Source organism: Petaurus breviceps, unplaced genomic scaffold (assembly GCF_028583685.1).
Source record: "Petaurus breviceps papuanus isolate PSGF00001 unplaced genomic scaffold, PetGlider_PUasm1.0 38, whole genome shotgun sequence".
Taxonomy (NCBI): domain Eukaryota; kingdom Metazoa; phylum Chordata; class Mammalia; order Diprotodontia; family Petauridae; genus Petaurus; species Petaurus breviceps.
This window is the reverse complement of record NW_027186304.1, coordinates 70,793,606-70,816,361: the sequence shown is the minus strand read 5'-3', so window position 1 is coordinate 70,816,361 and position 22,756 is coordinate 70,793,606. Positions and strand designations below refer to the sequence as shown.

Genomic DNA, 22,756 nt, shown 5'->3' with positions numbered 1-22,756 from the left:
ATATAATTTTCTCATTTTCTTTATTTTTCTTACTTTTTTGCAACACGGTTAATATGGAAATAGGTTTACATGATTTCACATGTATAAGTGATGTTATATTGCTTGCCTTCTCAATGGGGGGATGAAGGGAGAGAGAAAATTTGGAATGCAAATTTTAAAATTAATGTTAAAAATAAGTAAGAAAAGGTAGGGGCTTTTTCCTTAATAAAGCATTAGTGGAAATACTCAACAAAAAGAATACGCTAGAGTTAAAAGGAATTGGCAAAGACTTCATGTAGGAAATGAGATTTTCATTGGAACTTGAAGGAAGCTAGGGAGTCCAACGTGTCATCTAACTGGAGTCAGGAGGATCTGAGTTCATCTCTGGCCTCAGACACTAGCTGTATGACCCTGGGCAAGTCCCCTGTTTACCTCATCTATAAAATGAGTTGGAAAAGGATATGGCAAAGCACTACAATAGCTTTGCATGAAAACCCCAGATAGGGCCAAAAATGATCAGAAATGACTAAAAGTCACTGAACAACAATAAAGGGAATGAAATAGGTGGAGATGAGCTGAGAAAGCACTTCATACTCATGGGGACAACCAGAAAAACTTCTAAGAGCTAGGGGCAGCCAGGTAGCACAGCGAGTAAGAGCACCGGCTCCAGTGTTGAGAAGACCTGGAGATCGAATCCCGGGCTCAGACACTTAGCACCCACCCAGAAACACCTGGCCATGTAACCTTGAGCAAGTTACTTAACCGCAAGTGCTTAGGGGCGGCCAGGTGGCTCGGAGGCTCCAGTGTCGGGATGGCCTGGATCGGTCCGGGCTCAGATACTCAGCACCACGCCCAGAAATAGTGACTGGCCGTGTAACCTTGAGCAAGTTACTTAACCCCAATTGCTTAAAAAAAAAAAAAAACTTCTAAGAGCTGAGAGATGGAGTATATATAACAAATGTTTACTATCAGGAGACATCCCAATAGATCACAAGATTCTTGAGGGCAGAGAATGTCTTGTCTTTGCCTTTTTATTCTCAATGCCCAGCCCAGAGCCTTGTACATAGAGATATTTAATAAACATTTGTTGAATTACATCCCACCTAATCAGATATTGGTTGAAATGAAGCTATTTAAGGTGAGAAACTTAATAACATCAAATCAGATCACATAACAATTTCTCTTCTATACACACACACACACACACACACACACACACACACTCAACTTTTACCCCTGAGAATCTTTGACCTTACAGATACAGACACTGTATCCAGTCATGCAGATTGCAATCTAACCACGCCATTTCATCCTGTGTGATTGTTACCCATGTCCCTCCAAAAATCCTTCTCAAGGGACCTTTCAGTCATGCTCTAGGTCTCTTAAAGTTCCATAGGTACCAATACAATGCATGGACCCACAATCTGTTTTCCTCACTGTTGCAATACATAATTGGCTGACCACCCTTTTTCTTTTTTTCATCATTTCTTACAGCTCTTTGTTGACATATTTTGGTGTGTTCCTTGTGCAGAGTTCATTATTGCTGTGGTTTATTTATGCCATCATTCATTTCTCCACTGCCCTTTGGGTGACCTAAAATTCTGAAAGATTATGATATTCTACAATTCAATTCACAGTCATATAGAGTCACTAGAATACTGGGGTTAAGAAGATGGGTTTTTATTTCAGAAATACACTTGGAGTCATTAATAATGACACAGAACTTTCCAAATGAAACTCAGCCCAAACTTATTTTCCTTTTCAGTTCTTGACTTGGCTTGGTTTATCATCTAACTGGAGTGTTTGTGCAAGATGTATATAGATATAGATATTGGGTGGGTGGGTAATTGTCCTTCATTCTCAAATAGGACCAAAATGACATCACTATGTTAGATTAAAGTTACAGTGCGTCTGACTGTGGCTGATCAGACCGATATGAGCTCCGGATATTCTACCACAGGCCAGGTACACACACACACACACACACACACACACACACACACACACACACACAAATGTGATATTTCAACTGGATATCCATACAATTGCATATCATAAGTTAGACAAGAAGCATTTCTGCTTTTACTTTTTAAATATGTAGATCAAGCAATTAATTATGGATCTCATTTGGGAAATTTTGTACTAAACCAGGGATCGAGGCAATCAGTACTATTGTCATCCACAAATAAGTGTATCTAGAGAATTTCAACATGTCCTGTGGTGAACCAACTCAGCAATACCCACTACCATTGATTCCCCTGACTCTTTATCTTGTCATACCAATCACACCTTGCTAATCACCAACACTTCCACAATATACCTCATTCAGGTATATTGAATATATATATGCTGAACAGAGCTGGACTGAAATAATGCCAACCAAATCCATGACAAAATTATATTTTATAGGATGTCCCAAATGTCTTGGTATTGTTTTAAGCTATTAAAATGCAGCATTAGGTCCTCAATGCAGCAAGGCAACCACCCTCTTCCTTCTTTGCTTGCTTGCTTCACTATGTGTAATGTTAATGGGATTTAAGATCTTCCTCACCCATTAATAGGCCTCAGGTGGAGCCCATTAAGGGAAGCTTGCTTAAGGGAGGCTTGCTTGTAGGAAGGCTTGCACACCTTTTGCTAATTTCTAATTAGAGAAGAGGGTTCTGATGCCTTCTGGCTCTGAGAAGTGTTGCTTTGGGGGTTCACTTATGAGAAGGATCTTGTGATTCCCTGGTTGAGATTCTGAGTGGCTGTATGTTCAGAGCTCCCCAACTGCTCAGATGTAAAGGTTCTCTCTATCCAGGAATATATGTAAAGTGTATAGTTGATTCGGGCACTCAGAACCCTGTCTGTTGGTCTTTACTTCTCTGCTTGTATTTTCTCTGAAGTTCAGGGTACTGACTTTTCCCCTGAACTTGTGAATGTAATTAAAAAATATTGTTGACCCCTTGAACAGCTATCTTTCCTAGTAAAGCAGATCTAAGCACCTATGCTAGCAGCCAACCTGGGTATGCCAGTGTGGTTGCCACTCTACACTGGCTATTGAAACCCTTTTCATCTCTACACAGTCCTCTCATGGCAACCCTTCACCCCACCTTCTCAGTTCAATGACCTTGCTTCATAATTCACTGAAGAAATTAGCACCTACTTCACAGGGTTGTTGGGAATATCAAATGATAACATATGTAAAATGTATTGCAAATCTTAAAACTATTATATAAATACTAGCCGTGCTACCTATATTGAACAAAAAATTCACTTAGAGGCACTCCTTTTCCCCTAGTCCTTGTCTCACATAATTCAGGTATCTCCCTCCACTATCTCTTCCTTCACTTTGGTCTCAGATGGAGTCCTTGCAGAGGTAAACCCAGCACAGTTCCTGGTACATTGTAAGTAAAATAAATGTTTGCTATTGTTATTATTATTATTACTCTCTACATGTGTTTTTGATTCCATCCCCTCCCAGCTCCTCTAGCAAATTGCCCTTTCTATCATTCCCATTCTCTCACTAATCTTTAATCTACCCCTATCAACTATTTTCTTCCTTTTTTTTTTTTTAAGCAATTGTTAAGTAACTTGCTCAAGGTTACATGGCCAGGTGTTTCTGGGTGGGTGCTAAGTGTCTGAGCCTGGGATTTGAACTCCAGGTCATCCCAACACTGGAGCCAGTGCTCTTACTTGCTGTGCTACCTGGCTGCCCCTATTTTCTTACTTTCTTATCTTCTTGCACATCTCTCTCATACTTAAAAATATGCTCACTTTATCACTTCAAACCTATCAATTGGCAAATTCAACAACAAAGGAAAAAAATAAATGCTGGAAGGACTGTGGAAAAACAGGTATGATAATGTGCTGTTGGAAAAGCTGTGAATTACTCCAGCCATTCTGGAAATCAATTTGGAACTACATCCAAAAAAGCTAATAAACTGGGCATACCCTTTGATCCAGTGATCTAGTACTAGGTCTCTACCCCAAAGAAATTCACAAAAGAGGAAAAGGACAAAAATATACACAATGATTTATAATGTGTACAAAAATATTAATAACACTTTTGTTATTGTTTTATTTTTAAAATCTTGTTTAATATTTTATTTTTCTCAATAACATGTAAAAACAATTTTAACATTTCTTTTTCAAATTTGAGTTCCAACTTCTCTCCCTCTTTCCCCTCACCCCTCATGGAGATGGAAAGCAATTTGACATAGGTTACACATATGTAGTCATGCAAAACACATTTCCACATAAGTCATCGTGGAGGGGGGGACCCACAGATGAAAAAAAAACAAGAAAAATAAAGTATCTTTGATCTGCATTCAGGCTCTATCCACTCTTTCTGTGGAGATGGGCAGCACCTTTCATCATAAGTCTTGCAGAATTGTCTTTGATCATTGTATTGCTGAGAATAGCTGTTATTACTGTGTACAAAGTTCTCCTGGTTCTGTTCATTTCACATTTTCTGAAAGCACCCTGCTCATCATTTCTTAAAGCACAGTAGTATTCCATCACAATTGTATACAACCACTTGTTCAGCCATTCCCCAATTGATGAACATCCCCTCAATCTCCAATTCTTTGACACCATTAAGAGAGCTGCTATAAATATTTTTGTACACATAAGTCCTTTTCATTTTTGTTTTTATCTCTTTGGGATACAGACCTAGTAGTAGTATTGCTTGGTCAAAGGGCATTCATGGTTTTACAGCCCTTTGGGCATAGTTTCAAATCGCTCTCCAGAAGGGTTGAATCAGTATACAACTTCACCAATAGTACATTAGTGTTTTGATTTTCCCACATCCCCTCCAACATTTATCATTTTCCTTTTCTGTCATATTAGCCAATCTGACAGGTGTGTAGCAGTAACTCAGAGTTGTTTTAATTTGCTTTTCTCTCATCAACAGTGATTTAAAGCATTTTTATATGACTATAGATAGCTTTGATTACTTTGTCTGAAAACTGCCTGTTCATATCCTTCGACCATCTATCAACTGAGGAATGGCTCTTATTTCTACAAATCTGACTCAGTTTTCTATATGTTTGAGAAATGAAGTCTTTATTAGAGAAATTCACTGTAATATTTTTTCCAGTTATGATTACCAACTATGTATTTCCCTCCATCCTATTTTCCCTGTTTATTATTCTCTCTCTCTCTCTTTCTCTCTGTCTGTCGTCTCTCTCTCCCTCCTCCTTTTATTTTTTTTTTTCACTTGACAAAAATTATTTATTTCTAACCCATTTTTGGAACTTTATTTTTGACTGGATTCGGATTTCGAGGTGGAGGCTCTCAGGGAAGAAAGACGATGTCTCTTGGCAATCTGTTCTTGTCGTTTTTCTTTAGCCTCCTTCATTCTCTTGGCCAAAAGCTTGGCATATTCTGCTGCTTCTTCAGAGCGATGCGTCTGCGTTTGTGCTGCAAAACACGCGGAGTCACCAGGCGCTGAATCTTAGGGGCCTTAGTCCTGGGTTTTTTACCTTCCTTGTTGAGGGGCTTTCTCACAACATACTGTCGAACATCATCTTCTTTGGACAAGTTGAAGAGTTTTCGGATTCTGCTGGCTCTTTTGGGCCCCAGGCGACGAGGTACAGTGGTATCTGTCAGTCCTGGTATATCTTTCTCACCTTTCTTCACAATCCCACGATGCAGCGCCGCACAGATTTACGCTTCCTTTCTCCGGTTCTTCGCGGGCCATAGCAAGAGTGGCCCTTGCTGAGCAGCAGGCGCACCCTGCCGTGGGCCAGAAGCACCCTCCCTGCTTCATGGGGAAGCCTTGTTTGTCGTTCCCACCACTGATCCGGACCACGTAACCCTTCCACTCGTCTCCCAGCGAGTCGGCGGACACTTCGGTGGCCATCCGCTTCTCATAGAAGGTCCGCAGCTTCCTCTCGTCATCCACCTCGATGAGCTTCTGGCAGCCCGTGGCTGGGAAGGAGATGTTGAGCTTCATCTTTGCAGAACCGCCCGCTTCAGACCTGCCACGGGAAAGACTCCCTCCTCCTTTTAATCAGTCCATTTTCAAAAGTCTTTTGATTCTTACTTTTATCCCTCCCAAACTTCCCTCCCTTCTATCATCTCCCTCCCCCATCCTTTTATTATCCCCATTCCCTGCCTTCTTTCCTATATGATAAGATAGAATAATAACACTTTTATGGTAGCAAAAAAATGGGAAACTGAGGTGATGTCCATCAATTAAGGAATGGCTAAAAATCTTATGGTATATGTATGAAAGAAGGTTATTGTGCAAAAGAAATGAGAAAGGAAATGGTTTTAGAAAAATTTGGGAAGACTTATATGAACTGATGCAATGTGAAGTAAGCAGATCCAGAATAAGATATACAATAACAATAAAGTGTAAAGACAAACCACTTTGAAAGACTTAGGACTTAGTATAAACACAATGGCATGACCATAGTTCCAGAAGACTTACGATGAAATATCCACTTCCACATAGAGAGGCGAAGGACTCAGTGTACAGATTGAATTTTTTTTCCCATATAACTAACGTGGGAAAAATGTTATGCCTGACTATATGTATTTGTTACTAGGATTTTTTTCCCACTTTCTTAATGGGAGGAGGAGTTGGGAGGGAGAGAATTCAGAATTTAAAATGAAATAGAATTGAGTTAAAAAATAACCTCACTTGATCCAGCCATCCTTTCTTTCTCTCTTCCTCTCCCTCTTCCCTTATTCTCCCTCTCCCTCTCTCTATTTTAGATAGATATACACATACATACACACACTCCTTGTCTAAACTCTTTGAGAAAGCTATCTGCAATTGATTCCTCCATTTCCTCTTCTCTCAAACCCTCTGAAATCTGGTTTGTAACCCCACGAATGAATGAAGCTGCTCTCTCCAAAGTTACCAACAATCTCTTAATTGTCAAGTCTCATGGTCTTTTCTCAATCCTCATCCTCCTTAAACTCTCTATAAACTTTGATACTGTCAATTACCTTTGCCTTCTGGACTTGGGATACTTCTGAATACCTCTTTCTAAGTTTTAGTGATACTTTTCTCTCCTAATTTTCCTATCTACCAAACTGTCCCTTCACAATCTTCTTTATTGACCTTTCATCTGTTATACCCATTATGAGTGTCCACCAAGAGGTTGTCCTAGGTTATATTTTCTTCTCCCTCCATATTGTATCCCTACCATTCCTCTCTATTCCTATTCAACTATACTCTTTTGGGTCTTCTTTGGACTTCTCCATCATGCTGGCAGAAACCTTATCATTGGGAAATCTCATCCTGAAACAAGATCCAATCAGCTTTTGTTCTCTAAGTGAGCAGAAACCATCTTTTTTTTATTCTCAGAGTTAGCACAGTGGCACTTAATAAATGTTTATTGACTGACAGACCATCTCCCTTGGTGATCTCATCAGCTCCTATGAATTCACTTGTCATTTCTAGGCAGACAGTGCTCAGATCTACTTATACAGACCTACTCTCTTTCTTGACCTATAGTATCTCATCACCAACATTTCAAATCGTATGTCTTAATTGTCAGATCTAATGGCATTTTCTCAGTTCTCATTTACTCGGTGTCTCTACAGCCTTTGGCACTGTCAATCACCTTTTCCTTCCAGATATTCTGGATACTTCTAGATATTCCTCTCCAGGTTTTAGTGACATTTCTTTTTCCTGGTTCTCCTGCTGTCTAATTTGCTCTTTCTCCATTTCCTTTCCTGCCCTCCATGTCATACCCACTAACTGTGGATATACCCCAAGGGACTGTCCTTGGCACTTTTTTCTTCTCCTTCCATATTATATTCCTTGGATACCCCATCATCTTCCCATTGATTCAGTTGTTAACTCTATACAAATGATTCTCAGATCTATATATTTATCTAGGCTTCTTAAACTCACCATGTCCAAAACTGAACTCATTATAGTTCTTCTGACTACTGCCTCCCTCCAATCTGCCCTCCCTTCTATGATGTCTCTCTCCTCTTATCTATCCTCTTCCAGTCCTACTTCCCTATAGAGTAAGAAAGATTTCTATATCCAAGTAAATGTATATGTTATTCCCACTTTGAGCCAATTCCAATGAGAGTGCGGTTCATGTGATTTCCACCCCACCGTCTTTCCCTCCACTTTTTCCATTTACCTCATTTTACCTCTCCTCTCTTTTCCCAGTGCAATCCTCTTTCTCACTTCTTAATTTTGTTTTAATTAGATGTCATTCCATCAAAGTCAATTTATACCCACACCCTCTGTCTATGTACACTCCTTCTAACTGCCCTACTAGTGAAAAAGTTCTTAAGAGTTACAAGTGTTATCTTCCCTTGTAGAGATGTAAACACTCTAAACTAAAATAATCTAAACTAAAAATCCCTTACTTTTTCTTTTTCCTGTTTAACTTTTTATGCTTTTCAAGTCTTGTATTTGAAAATTAAATTTTCTGTTCATCTCTGGTCTTTTCATCCGAAATGCTTAAAAGTTCTCTATTTCATTGAATATCCTTTTTTTCCCCCTAAAGAATTATATTATGTTTTGCTGGATAGGTGATTCTTGGTTGTAATTCTAGCTTCTTTGCCTTCCAGAATGCCATATTCTAAGCTATTCATTCCTTTAAAGTAGAAGCTGCTAAATCCTGTGTGATCTTCCCTGAAATTTAATTGTTTCTTTCTGGCTGTTTTAAGTATTATCTTCTTGACCTGGGAGTTCTGGAACTTAGCTATAATATTCCTGAGAGTTTTCATTATGGTCTCTCTTTCAGGAGGTGACTGGTGGATTCTTTTAATTTCTGTTTTGCATATCAGGGCTTGCCTGGATGCTGCCTGCACTGGACTGTGTTTCCTTTTTACCTCAATGAGACAGAAAATTCCTGTTGACTTTCTAAATTGTCTTGGTATGGAAAATTGTTTCAACCTGTCCTTTTGCTGGTTCCTCCACTGTAGAATTCATTTTGAAGTGTCATTTTATAGCTATTTGGGGGTGAATTTGGGAGAACTCAGGTGTGTTCCTGACTTACTCTGCCATCTTGGCCCCACTTCCAGCCCATTTTCCTTCCCCAAAAAACCCTCCCCTCTTCCAAATTTCTCTTTTATCATCAAAGGCACCAATATCTTCCAAATCACCTGAGCCTGTAGTCTTCAGAAGGCCTTTTCCACCCACTCATCCTCAATGACTTTTCCTCTCAGCTAACATTCATTAACATAAATGTGTGTGTATAAATATATAGAAAGGATATATATCCCATAATATATGTATGTGTATGTAATATGTACATATACATACATATATACATGTGCACATATGTATCTTCTTTGTCCCTAATTATTTACAGGTTGTCTCTTCCGTTAGAATATACTCACCCATTAGCATGGACTATTTTTTTGTTTGCCTTTCCTTGTAACCCTAATACCTAGCAGAGTGTTTGGCATATTGTAAGCACTTAATAAATGCTTATTGACTGACATGTAAAATAAATCCTTCTCCATTTGTACTCCTCACTTTCCATGACAAAAAGTGAACACGTTTGATGAGAATGTCTACCTGCTTTCTGTTTGGCTTGCTGTTACAAATCAGAAGGTTATTGAATAGAGTTAGCATTATTGTTGTGACTTAAGGAATCTTGTATGATCTTAACATGGGACTGGAGAAGAGCATTTAAGGAGGCATTTAGTACTACCAAATCAAAAGGTTTTTTTTGTTTTGTTTTGTTTTTTGCCTTTTTGGAGGGCAATTGGGGTTAAGTAACTTGCCCAAGGTTACACAGCTGGTATTTTTGTGTGGGTGTTAAGTGTCTCAGGCCAGAACCGAACTCCCATCCTCCCAACTCCAGGGCCAGCGCTTTACTCACTGCACCACCTAGCCGCCCCTTAAGATAATGTCTTTTTTTTTTTTTAAGCAATTGAGGTTAAGTAACTTGCTCAAGGTTACACTGCCAGTTATTTCTGGGTGTGGTGCTAAGTATTTGAGCCTGGATTCGATCCCCAGATCATCTTGATACTGGGGCTGGTTCTCTTACTCACTGAGCCACCTGGCCGCCCCTTTTTTCTTTTTTAATAGGAAGCAAATAATAACAGTGAAATTTTGTAACCTATCTACCTTTCAGTCATTTGTATAACTGTAGAGATATTTTTTGCTGAGGGACACCATTTTTGAAAGCCTTCTTATTCCTTTCTTATATCTTATTCATGAATAACCTCATTTGGATTTTTAAAAGATGAGTAGGCATGAGTCTCTTTCTCCCCTTTTTCAGATATTTTGAGAATCGATCCTTCAATATTCTCAAAATTATATCACACCTGGTATGATTCTTTCAGTCTTCATTTTCTTTAGTGAATTTCTCCTTCCTCATTCAGCACACAGACAACAGGATTATTATAGAATAAGTGTAATGACTTAATTGTTTGTTTATTGTTCTCTGTCCAGTTTCATTCTTAAATATTTATAGGATAATCTGTCAACTAGATCTTGTGCCAAGTTTTATGTTTGCTTCTTTTTTTCCCTCTACCATTTTATGGGTTTGTTTTTTTTTTTTTGCTCTTTGGAGGGCAATTGAGGTTAAGTGACTTGCCCAAGGTCACATGGCTAGTAAGTGTTAAGTGTCTGAGGCCGGATTTGAACTCAGCTCCTCCTGACTTCAGGGCCAGTGCTCTTAGTCACTGAGCCACCTGGACGCCCCTTCTACCATTTTGTATTACAGTGATGCTGCAGAAGATTTCCAATGCCCTTCCTTTAAGATTTTATTAATTCATATTTTAAACCAGTGTTGCCCTTGAATTCCATGTCTACATTTGACCACCACTATAATAGAGAAAATCACAAAAGCATGCTGATTGGGTTCATAACACATTTGTTACAGAATCTGAATTGGGTCCTCACTACAGCAAGGCAGTATAGGTTGTACATGTGTGGCCAATGCAAAACAATAACATAGTAGATATGTTGTAAAAGACTGACTATATTTCCCTCCCTCCTATCCCACCTCCCACTTGTTCTATTCTCTACTTTGATCCCATCCCTTTTCAAAAGTGGGTGCTTCCAACTTCCCTTCCCCCCAGCCTGCCCTCCCTTCCATCATCCCCCCTCTCATCCCCTTCCCCCGGTACTCTCCTAGAGGGTGAGATACCCTATTTAGTGTGTATTTCATTCCCTCCTCAAGCCAAATTCAATGGGAATAAGGTTGACCCATTCCCTTTTGCCTTCCTATTCTTCCCCTCCATTGTAACCATTTTCCCTTGCCTCTTCTATATGAGATACTTTACCCCATTTTGTTTCTCCCCATATCCTCTAATTATATTCCTCTCTCACCTCTTAATTTCATCTTTTAAGTATCATCCCTTCCTGTTAAATTGGTCCTGTACCCTCTATCTATGTATACCTGTAAACATATATACACACATTCACATATGTATTCATATGCCCATATACCCTCCTATATAGACATATATATATTTCTATTCCCTTTAACTACTGAGAAAAGTTTCATCAGTTACAATTATTGTTTTTCTGTATAGGAGTGTTAATAGTTCAACTTTGGTAAGTTCCTTATGATTTCTTTTCCCTGTTTACCTTCTCATGCTTCTCTTGCTTCTTGTATCTGAATGTCAAATTTTCTATTCAACCTTGGTTTTTTCAGCAAGAATGCTTGAAAGTCCTCTATTCTACTGAATGACCATATTTTCCCCTGAAACATGATACTCAGTTTTGCTGGGTAGGTGACTCTTGGTTTTAATCCCAGCTCCTGTGCCCTCCGGAATATCATATTCCAAGCCCTTCAATCCCTCAGTGTAGAAGCTGCCAGATCCTGGGTTATCCTGATTGTGTTTCCACAATATTCAAATTGTTTCTTCCTGGCTGCTTGTAATATCCTCTCCTTAATCTGGGAATTCCGGAACCTGACTATAATATTCCTAGGAGTTTTCTTTTTGGGATCTTTTTCAGGAGGTGATCAGTGGATTCTTTCAACCTCTATTTTGCCCTCTGGTTCTAAAACATCAGGGCAATTTTCTTTGAGAACTTCCTGGAGGATGATTTCTAGGTTCTTACTTTGTTCATGGCTTTCAGGTAGTCCAATGATTTTTGAATTATCTCTCCTGGATCTATTTTCCAGGTCAGTGGTTTTTCCCATGAGATATTTCATATTGCCTTCTATTCTTTCATTTCTTTGGATCTGTTTAACAGTATCTTGATTTCTCATAAAGGCATTAGCTTCCATTCACTCCAGTCTAATTGTGAAGCAATGATTCTCCTCATTGAGCTTTTGAGATTCTTTTTCCATCTGGCAAATTCGACTTTTTAAGGCATTCTTCTCCTCATTGCCTTTTTGAGCCTCTTTTGCAATTTGAATTAGTCTATTTTTTAAGGTAGTATTTTCCTCAGTCAGTCTGTTGACTCTCATTTCATAATTTTCTTGCGTCATTCTCATTTTTCTTCCCAATTTTTCCTCCACTTCTCTTATCTGCTTCTTAAGGTCCTCTATGGCCTGTAACCAGCTCGTATTTTCCTTTGAAGCTTTAGGTGCAGGATTTCTGACTTCACTGTCTTCCTCCTGTTCCATGGTTTGCTCCTTTTTGTCCCCAAAATAGGAGTGTAATGTTGGAATCTTCTGTCTGCTTTGTTTCCTTTGCCTGATCATGTCGCCCCTCAGTCACTTGACCCCTGGGCTTTTTGCCACAGTAGGACTCTGCCACCAGACAGGGGAGCTTTCATCCCAAACACTGGGGTTTTCTCAGCTGCCGGAGGTATTAGATGGATGCCCTCTCTGAGGTCTCCACTCGCTCTGGCAAGCTGGACACATGCCCCAGGACCTCCACCCTAGACTGCAATCCAGATCCAAGCAGGTTAAAGCAATAGCAATTACTCCTCATACTGGTGGTTGGTCCCCCTACACTCTGCAGGCCAGGAGCTGAAGCTGCCACTTGGTGCTGGCTGGCTGTTCTGGGAGTCTCAGCGGCTTCTTGCCCGGGGGCAAAAGCCACACACTCCCACTTACTGGGTCCCAAAGTCCAGACTGCACTGACCTCTCACTTTGTCCTTCACATCTATGTGTTGATAAATCTGGAAATGGCCACAGCTGCTGCTGATCTGGAGTCCCTCTGGCCAGCGGCTGGTCAGGCCCGCCCTGGGGCTAAAGCCTTGTGGTAGGGCTGGGCTAGACTCCCAGAGCACTGCACTGGCCAATTCCTGCTGGCCTGTCGGGCTGTCCTCAACAGGAGGTTAGCTTCTCTGGGTCATTTTGTGGGTTCTGCAGCTCCAAAGTTTGTTTAGAGTCTCCTTTTACATGGATTGGGGAAGGTGGAAGCAGGAGCCCAGTGGAGGTCCTGCTTCTACTCCACCATCTTGACTCTGCCCCCCTTCCCCCAAAATTCTTGAGGAGGGGTAAAGATCAATGCTATACAAGTGCTTTGAGTTCCTTTTAGATATGTTAGACCATCAAGATTTCCATAACAGTTATTGGACTAAAATAACTTAGATTATAAAATTTTGTAGTCCTCTTTGAAAGAAAGTATAGTGTAGTAGATAGTGGCTTTTCCTTTGAGTCAAAAAGACCTGGGTTCAAGTGCTGCTTCTGAGACATACTAGCGGTCACTATAGCAACAGTACTTAACTTCTCATTATACTTCAAGCAACTTTCCAAGACTCTGAGTTACCAATGATTACCTTGGTATCTGCATTAGTGGAAGAATTCTCCACCCTGGGAGTTTGCCCTACACTGATGAAATTAAAGGTCTAAACAACAATAAAAACCACAATCTTCTTTGCTATGAGAAGAGAGGATGCATTGCAGTATGAGTCACAGATGCGGCTTTACTTCCTGTCACTGTTTTCACTGCCACAGGTTGTAGGTAAATTCTCTGGCCTGGCTCTGTCTGTCCACATGTGCATTTTAACAATAGGCCATTCTTTTCCAATACAGATACGTAGTCAAGGGACTCATTCTTGATTTACATAGGAATATAGGATAGTTTACAACAGATGGAGACTGGAAAACCTTGCAGTCTATCCTCTCCTTTGATTTGATTCTAATCAGCATAGATTTAACAAATGTGCAGTGTTTGGGGGCAGATAGTTTTCTTTTTGCAGTTCCCATTCTGAGCACGTGCTCTAGACACTGTGCCTCTATTGGCACTGTAGACTAAAGTCTTATAAGCAAGAATGTCCTACAATAGCTTCAGAGATGCTAATTGCTCAAGCTCCCAGGATTCCCAGCATGTCTGCAAGCTATCCGAAGACTCTTTGAGGGCTTCTCATCATTAGAATTCCCTGGGTTTCAAACTCCTTTCCTTGCAAGCCATCTGGTCCTTCTGCGCTCCAGCTGTGGTCCTCCCCTTCCCCCACCACAAACACCTGATCCTTTGACTTCCCCACCTGAAACAACTGCAAGCCAATCAATCCATCAAGTAACCCCCAAATTGAACAAAGAAGTATATTTTTTAAAAATAATAAACGTTTTTTTCATTTTAGCTCCAAATTTTCTTTTAAAATATTTTCCCCCTATTTTTTGTTATTTACACTATTGTAAAATAGAGCAAGACAAGAAAGCTTTTTACAAAATGCTTTTTTTGTCCTTTTTCATCTCACCATATGGCACACTAACTTTTTAAGAATCCATTAATGACAGTTAGGAGATGATAGAGTTACCATTGCCCAAAAGAAACATGATTATGATGGGTCCCTTAGAGTCTGGTATGCTAGAATGTTGCTATACAGAAATGAGAAGTCTTGAGAATCAGTTGGATGAAAAAAGCAGTCTGACAGTCATGGTCTGGGTGTCACTAGTTTAAACCAACTAATGAGTATCTACCTCCTTGAAGACTTCAAAGATGGTTGAAAAAAGATTTGAATGACAACCCACAGAGAGCCAATCAAAATGTTGTATGGACATGATGCTGGTGAGTGAAGTGCTCCGGGAACTGGGACTTGGGAGAATAGCTGTGGAGAGTAGCATTCCAATGGCAACAGATGAAAGTGTTCTGAAATCCTCTGTTTTGAAATAGTAGGTTCAAGCAGTTGCTATAATGGGAGAATGACAGCTTATCTTCCCATCTTTTCTCACTTTTGCAACCAACTAGAGTTTGGTGGTATTGGTTTCTTCCCTCCTTCCTTTTTACTCATTTATTTACTCCCACATTGAAGTAATAATGGAGAATATATCTTGGAGTTCTATTATAAGAATTACATCTAGCAGGAGAAGTTTCCTATCTCTCATTCAAGTGCAGAACCAATAAATGACTATTGAACTGAACTAAAATGAAATGATTTGTTGAACTCTTTGCTTAGGTTACTTAGCACAACAAATGTCATCCGGCCAAAAAATCACAAAGTTCAACAGAGAGAGAATATGTTCTCAATATTTTGCAGTAACTTGAAACCTGAAGATGTTGCTAAATTAATTGTTAAAGGCAGATTCAGTAGCCTTTCACACAGATGCATGAGAAAAGTTCAGCTAATCGATGCCATCCAATCATTTGCTCCCTTTATATTTATGATATAAACAGGCTCAGAGTATTTGTGATGTTTGGGAATGGGGAGCTGGAAATTGCAGATTCAGCTAATCCAGGATGGCAAATTTACCCTGTCTAGACCTTTCCCCCACAGAAGGTAGACATCTTATAAGCAACATTTAGTCTTAGGAGAAATAAAATATTTTTCCTCCAAGGTAACATGACCACCAATGGAGTAACTGTCAAAGGTGGGGAAAGCAGAAACCCACCAGCCCAAAATCATGCTATAATCCCACAAAAGTGAGGAAATATAGGATTGCAATAAAGCATACTAGAACTCTACTATCATGATGACTTGTGTGAGTTGGCACTTTTTTTAGAGGTGAAACCACATTACTATGAGCACTTCCATAATTAAATCACTCTTGGTGGCATTAAAGGACAGTGATAATAGTGAAACAAGCTCTGAGTTTGGAGCAGCAATGTGCTAGTAAATGTTTAATAACCAGCTCTCAAAAAAAGGTACATATAGCACCCTTCTAAATTTAATCTGCAATAACATTTTATCCATTGCTTTAAGTCTGGACAAACAACAAAACAGTAAGTTAATCCCTGATTTGTGATGTTTGCTGATTTCTAAGATGAAAATGCTCACACTGAAAATTTAACAATTGGTTCTCTTCAGCTAGTCAGTTTCCCTGGCTCCAGCACTCCCCTAGTTAGGAGTCAGATGACCTAGATTTGAATCCAAGCTCTGCTATTTACTATGTGTGTGACCTTGGGTAGATCACTTAGCCATTGGGACTCAGTTTCCCCATCTGTAGAATGATGGGGTCGGGAGAAATTATGCCAGATGATCTCTAAGATTTCTTTTCAGCTGTAAATGCTATGCTCCTACCTGATGCACTCTTCTCCCAAATTTCACTTTATAGTGAATAATGCTATAGTGAGCTCTCAATTCCTTGAGTATATTTGAAAGAAGGAAAAGGCTATGAACACTGATATGTACATTGTAAAGGTCACAAACTGAAAAAGGTTCAGCTGATTACAGCAGAGAGTCTTGTGTTCATTGAGATACATGGTATAAGGACTTAGGCAAAGTGGGGAGGCAAATGAGTAAACTGTGCTAGGATACCCTTAGTACCTAATGATGACTATAATCATTCATTCATCAAATCCAATTAAAATCTCTTGCAAATACAACTTAGTTCAAACTTGGAATAATTGAAGTCTAAAATAAAGCTAACAATACGCTCTCTAACTGAAAAGAGGAAAAGGAAAAAACAACAGTCTGGTATCCAGCGGGATAAAAGTTCACTGAGAACAGGGATTGTTTCATTTTTGTCTGGATTTCCTCAGTATCTAGCACAGTGCCTGGTAGTCAGTCAGCTAACAAGGATTTCAAGAATTTAATGTTCCAAGCACTGTAATAAGCGCTGGGGATATCACTAAAAACAAACAAACAAAAAACAGTTCCTGCCCTCAAGGAGCTTACATTCTAATGGGAGAGCCAACATGTAAATAAGCAGGTACCTGTAAGATTGAATTAAATATCCTGTGTATATTGTTACTTAAAACTAAAATAGGAGTTTGCCCAAATACAAAGAGAAGGAAGGGTCAAGGGAGTATGAAAATAGTGTAGGACCTGGGATTATTAGACCAATGTACCCAGATTCAGGATGCCTATTCATCTAAGGGGAGATGTGATATACCCAACTGTTTGTCTTTCAGAAGAAGGGCAAAATTATAATAGACCAGCCCCAGTCCTATACTCTAGCTTTTAGCACTGACAAAGGTAAGAAACTCAACTATTATTTAATTAGTTGGTTCAATCAGAACAGCGCTCTCTATTACAGTGTTAGTAAAATGTTCTATAAGCCATGAACGAAATGCCTTAAAATCACCATGTTCCAGACCCTTTAAACATGACATGTCTTCTACTACATTGCTCCAAAATGCAGAGGCATGTGATATGATGGGAAAATACACTGGACTTGAAATCAATGGAGGTGGGAGAAACTGGCCACTTCAATCACTCTGGACTTCATTTCTTCATCTATGAAATGAAGGATTTAGACTAGATAAGGACCCTTCCAAATCTACCATTCTGTGATTGTATCTAATAGCATCATTGTGAACTTCAAATGTAAAGTACTGTATAGACATTTTCTATTATTATTTTTAGAGAAGGAATTTTCTTTTCTTCTCCCCCTTCCTCCATTGAAGGGCTATAAACTGGGATTCTGAGAGGTCAAATAATTTACTGTATTTTCTCCCCTCCTAAGCCCTATTAGCACACTGCCATGGATTTCTCTAAGACATGTCTCAAACTTAACCCTTTTCTCCTTATTTTCCCTTTCATACTATGCTCACTGACAATTTGTTTCCTTCCATCATTTTCTCCTCTCTTTCCTATTTAGTTTTTAAAACCAAAACCAAGATCATGGATCCTTCTTTAATTTCCAAAAAGTCTTAGTTGTTCTCCCAAGAAACTTCATGATTATGTTCTTCAACCCTATGTTTTCCATAACTACCCTCCCTTCAAAAACTGCCCTCTTCTTTCCACCATTATTATCTCCTTCAAAGTAACTCAAGACTCCATTCAGAAATCATAATGTTCCTTTCTTGTACTCTGGTGGCTATCTTCACCTGCATATTACACATCTAAATGCCAGGTTATTAAATTCCATAAATACTAGGAAGGAAGGAAGGAAAGAAGGAAGGAAGGAAGGAAGGAAAGAAGGAAGGAAGGAAGGAAGGAAGGAAGGAAGGAAGGAAGGAATTAAATAGTTCCTTCCCTCAAAGAGTTTACTTTGGGGGTGGGGTATGAATGGATACAATATGTACATACTTTCAGGCTCCTGAGAGCCAATTGTCAAATTTTCAGAGTGAGCTTTTACACCTGGGAAATCAACAAATGCTACAAATCATGCCTTAATTTATTATTTTGTTGCTTGTCTAGTCTTAAGAAAGTAAAGGAGAAAATGTTAATAATGCAGATTTAATTTGTCAATGTGGATTGCCCTGCATACATTTTTTCCCCCAGAGAGCTGATCATTAAATCTTTACCAGCACACATCTATTAATACATAGATAAGCAAATGCAAAATATTGGAGGGGAAGCATTAAGAATTAGGGGAATCAAGAACAGGCTTGGGGAGGAAGTAGCACCTGAACTGAGGCTTGAAGGGAGCCAGGGATTCCTGGAGGCAGAAGTAATGAAGGAGAACATTCCAGTCATGGAGGGCAGGCATGGAAGTTGGAGACAGAACATGTGTTTAGGGAACAGCAAACAGACCAGTTTGGCTGAACACAGTGTACATGGGGAGGGGCAATGTAAAATAAGTCATAGGATCATAGGACTTAGAACTGGAAGTTACATTGGGGATTGTCTAGTATAACCTCCTCATTTTACAAATGAAGAAACTGAAACTCAAAGAGGGGGGTCAGTTGCCTGAAATCATATAGGCAGCAAGCAACAAGGCTGGGAAGTCAGCTCAGGTCTGCTCACTCATTTATCACTTGGGTGATTATCTATAGAATCCTGGTTTCCATCTGCTTTTCTAGCACACACTCTATAAAGCAAAAATGTAATTTTATGATTTATGTATGTCAGAAGTGTGTAAAATTTTGAAGACAGAATTAAAACACTGATAATAAACCTTTTGAGTCTCAAAGGAAATTTCAGTACGTATATATTTCAGTTGAGAGGAGGGAAGATTTAAAAACTATGTTTTTAATTTTATTCAAATCAACTCACCTGTTCTCATAAATTGTAGTAAAATGTTACCCATAATCCCATGGCAGGATATAATTTGTGGTAAATAAAGATTTCCTTTCAGTACACTTTAGCCAGTACATGCAAGTTAGCACCCTAGCAACCACACAAATAAATATTGGGAGTAATGTTTACTATGTTACAGCAAACTTGGAATGCCTCATGGAGTGAGTAAATTAGAAGGTTTGGTTAGTTGGTCTCCTCCCAAAGGCTTTAGTCTGCATAACTTCTGTGAAGTTTATTGTTTGGAAAACTCTCCTAAATTTCCAAGCCTTAAGAAGCTCTTTTCTTTTTTTTTCATTTGGTCACCACTGAGGTCACGTAGTCACTGAGAGAGTCCAAGACGAGGGGATTGGGGAATAGCAAAAGTGGAAGGCACTGAACTACACCAGAGAGAGAGCTGACCCTCTGCTTGCTGGTGCCTGGTTCCTGCCTCCATCTCTGTTTCCATAGAAACAGCCATTGGATCAGCAAAAAGAAGTTAAAGGTTTCGTTTTTTTCTTCCCCTTTCCCTTTGCTTTTGAAGTAACTATTCAAGTTCTTGCTAATAAAAGAGAATGACTCTTAGGGCTGTTGGAAGCAAATATTGTTCAAAAGTTTTATATGTATATGTATCTATATGTGTATATAAAATAGACATTCACATAAACACATATATTTTAAATCATATACTAATATAATATTGTAGATTATATATTAATATAGACTGTGCGTGTATTTATGTGTATATATGTATATGTATTCTCTTAAAGAAATTAATAGCACTTTTGATTTCTATTTAAACAATACATATGCATTCATGGAGACATTGACCCCTCTTTGTGACAGGGCTACACCCCTTTTTCATGATAACATATTCATGACTTTTTGACATGATTGCTTTCCCAGTCACTTAAAGTAGTTGTATAACCTTTCTCACTGCACACATTGCCACCTTGCATTCAGGAGTTCCCAGCCCTTCCCCATCCCCACCCCCACCATCAGAATGAAATGACTGTATCCATACTGTCCATTTTCATTACATTAGACCATGAAGATGAACCTGAGGACTTCTTTCAACAAAACCATCCTATGCTGACAGTTCCATACTCTTTCCTGAGGTCCTAGAAATCGCCCTTATTGTACAGGGAATGAAGGTGAAACTCGTGGCTACCTGCTAGTTTAGCAATGCTGTTCTCTCACTGGTGGGTTGTTTCGGTTTCTTTTTCCCTTTGACAACAGCCTTCTAATTCCACTAAACCCAGAAGATTAACAAAAACCTAAAAGGAGAAGTGCATAAAATAGTATCTCTGCATGAGCTGCTATTACACTTTGCAACCTACAATTACATGAATCCTGTTAAATGCCTCAAAACATTATTTCACTAATTCAAGCCATTTCGGAACCAGTAAATATTTTATCTTCTCAGGCTGCTTTTACAAGCTTCATTTTTCAACAGACAATTAGAAGACATCTAGTCATTTAGTAAAATCCTGTCTAAAGAATCATAATCTCAAGTCCAATAGTAAGGGGGGAGGAGGAGAAGGAAAGCAAGAAGGTGGTGTTGAGAAAGGGGAGTGGGGAAGAAAGATGAGTAGTAGGAGAGACAGAGGGGAAGGGAGATAAAAGAGAGGAAGCTCCAGGTGAATCTTTATGGGTTGGTAGATTTAAACCATCTAATTACTGTGGCTGCACTCAGTTATCTCCAATGCAGGGATCACAAAAGCTTTGCCCCTGTGGAAATCATCCATGCACAGGAGATCAGGAATTACAGTGACTTTGCCGATGTTAGAGACTGACTCTGGTTTCTGAATCAAACCTTTAAAGAGATTTCCTCCAGTGACAAATGTCCTTTGCCCAATATAAATGCACAGCATGTAACCAATTTACTTTATCTTTTTTTTTAATGGTCCTAATTTAATCATAGTCATAAACCTAACTTCTAACTAAGACTATTTTGGGGGAAGTAGAAATTAGTGTATATTTGCATGTATGTATGTGAACACCTCTGGGGAACAATATGGGAGACTATCTCAATGCATATTTCACAACAAATAGCTGTTAATTACAGAGGCAGAGAGATGTCAAAGCAAGTAGAAGGAAGCTGGAGCGAGGAAAACATGAATTCAAATCCAACCTAAGACACGTTTTTTGTTGTTCAGTTATGTCTGACTCTTCATGACCCCAATTGGAGGTTTTCTTGGCAAATATATAGAAATGTAAATTTTTAAGATCTTCCCTGCCCCTAGGCTTAAGTGCTCCTGGAGCCTGTGGTAGGAGGCTTGTTTCTCAGGAGACACTTTGTGATTGGGCAGTGGGTCAAGAAAGTTGTTACATTCTCTGAGCCAGGAGAAGGCTATATAAGCCCTGATGTGAGGCTTTGCTTTGGGGCTCACTTTGAGAAGTGTTGTGTGATTTGACCAGATGAGACTCTGGGCAGCCATTGTTGGAGGCTTTGGAATGTTGATGCTTCCCTCTCTGGTAACTGTGATTTGGTATGGATGTATGTAATGGTCGGACAGTTTGGAAGCCTGTCTGCTGAAATGTTCTTGTAATTTATGCTTGTAACCTCTGTATATTCTGAAGTTTGGGGTTCTGACCTTTTCCCCCTGAACTAGGTAAATGATATATGTTTGATTGATTAAAGTAAGCTTGTTAACCCATTTTGAGTTGCTTTGCTTTAGAAAAGCAGATCTAAGAACTTGTGTTGGCAGCCACCCTGGGGATGCTAGGGTGCTTCTGCTACAAGATACTGATACAAGATACCATTTTCTTCTCCAGCTCATTTTACAGATGAGGAAACTGAGGCAAATAGGATTAAGTGACTTGCCTGAGTGACTTACACAGCTAGTAAGTGTCTGAGGCTGGATTTAAACTCATCAAGATGAGTCTTCTTAATTTCAAACTCAGTGCTCTATCCACTGCATCAGTCACAGACTTACTAGCTGTGTAACCTGAGGTTTTAACCTCTTCCTGCTTCAGTTTTCTTATCTATATAATGGGAATAATAATAGCAGATTCCTTCCCCCTCCCATTTCATAACCCTCCCCCCATTATTGTTAAGTGTTTTTTTTTAACCTATTAAAGAGCTATTATTATTGTTTAGATTTTGGTTTTGGTCAGAACTTGTGATTTTATTGGAGCAGGAAGCTCTCAGTGAAGAAAGTAGTTCTACCAACACAGATCAACCCAGAGAGATTAAGTGACTTGCCTAGAATCCCACAGCCAGAATGTGTCAGAGGCAGACTTGAGCCCAGGTCACCCAATTCTGAATCTGGCTTTCTATCCACCATTCCTCCTGCCTCTTTTATTTATTAATAATAATAACAAATACCGTGTTTCCCCGATAATAAGACACTGTCTTATTATTTTTTTTGGAAAGAAAAATACCAGAGGGCTTATTTTCAGGGGAGGGCTTATGTTGTCCTGCCTCAGCTCTCCTCCTCGGCACTGCTCTCAATGGTGCCAGCAAGCAAATCACTGGGGAAGAACAGGATGATGAGCTCACTGCTGCAGCTCTGATTGGATGCAGCTCGGAGAGCGGCGTGCGTTTCACCGGGGAGGGGGGCGGATGGTGCATACAGAGGGTACTGTAATGTAGCATATAGCACAGGGGATCACCTTCACTACAGT

General features: G+C 39.4%; 1 long non-coding RNA gene and 1 pseudogene across 1 annotated transcript in view; both read right to left on the bottom strand.

Annotated features, from left to right (window-relative positions):
* Positions 1 to 22,756, bottom strand: part of LOC138170582 (uncharacterized) — a 149,509-nt gene that overhangs the window by 51,080 nt on the left and 75,673 nt on the right. The gene's annotated exons all lie outside the window — the stretch shown is intronic.
* LOC138170134 (small ribosomal subunit protein eS6-like) lies at positions 5,161 to 5,970 on the bottom strand (annotated as a pseudogene).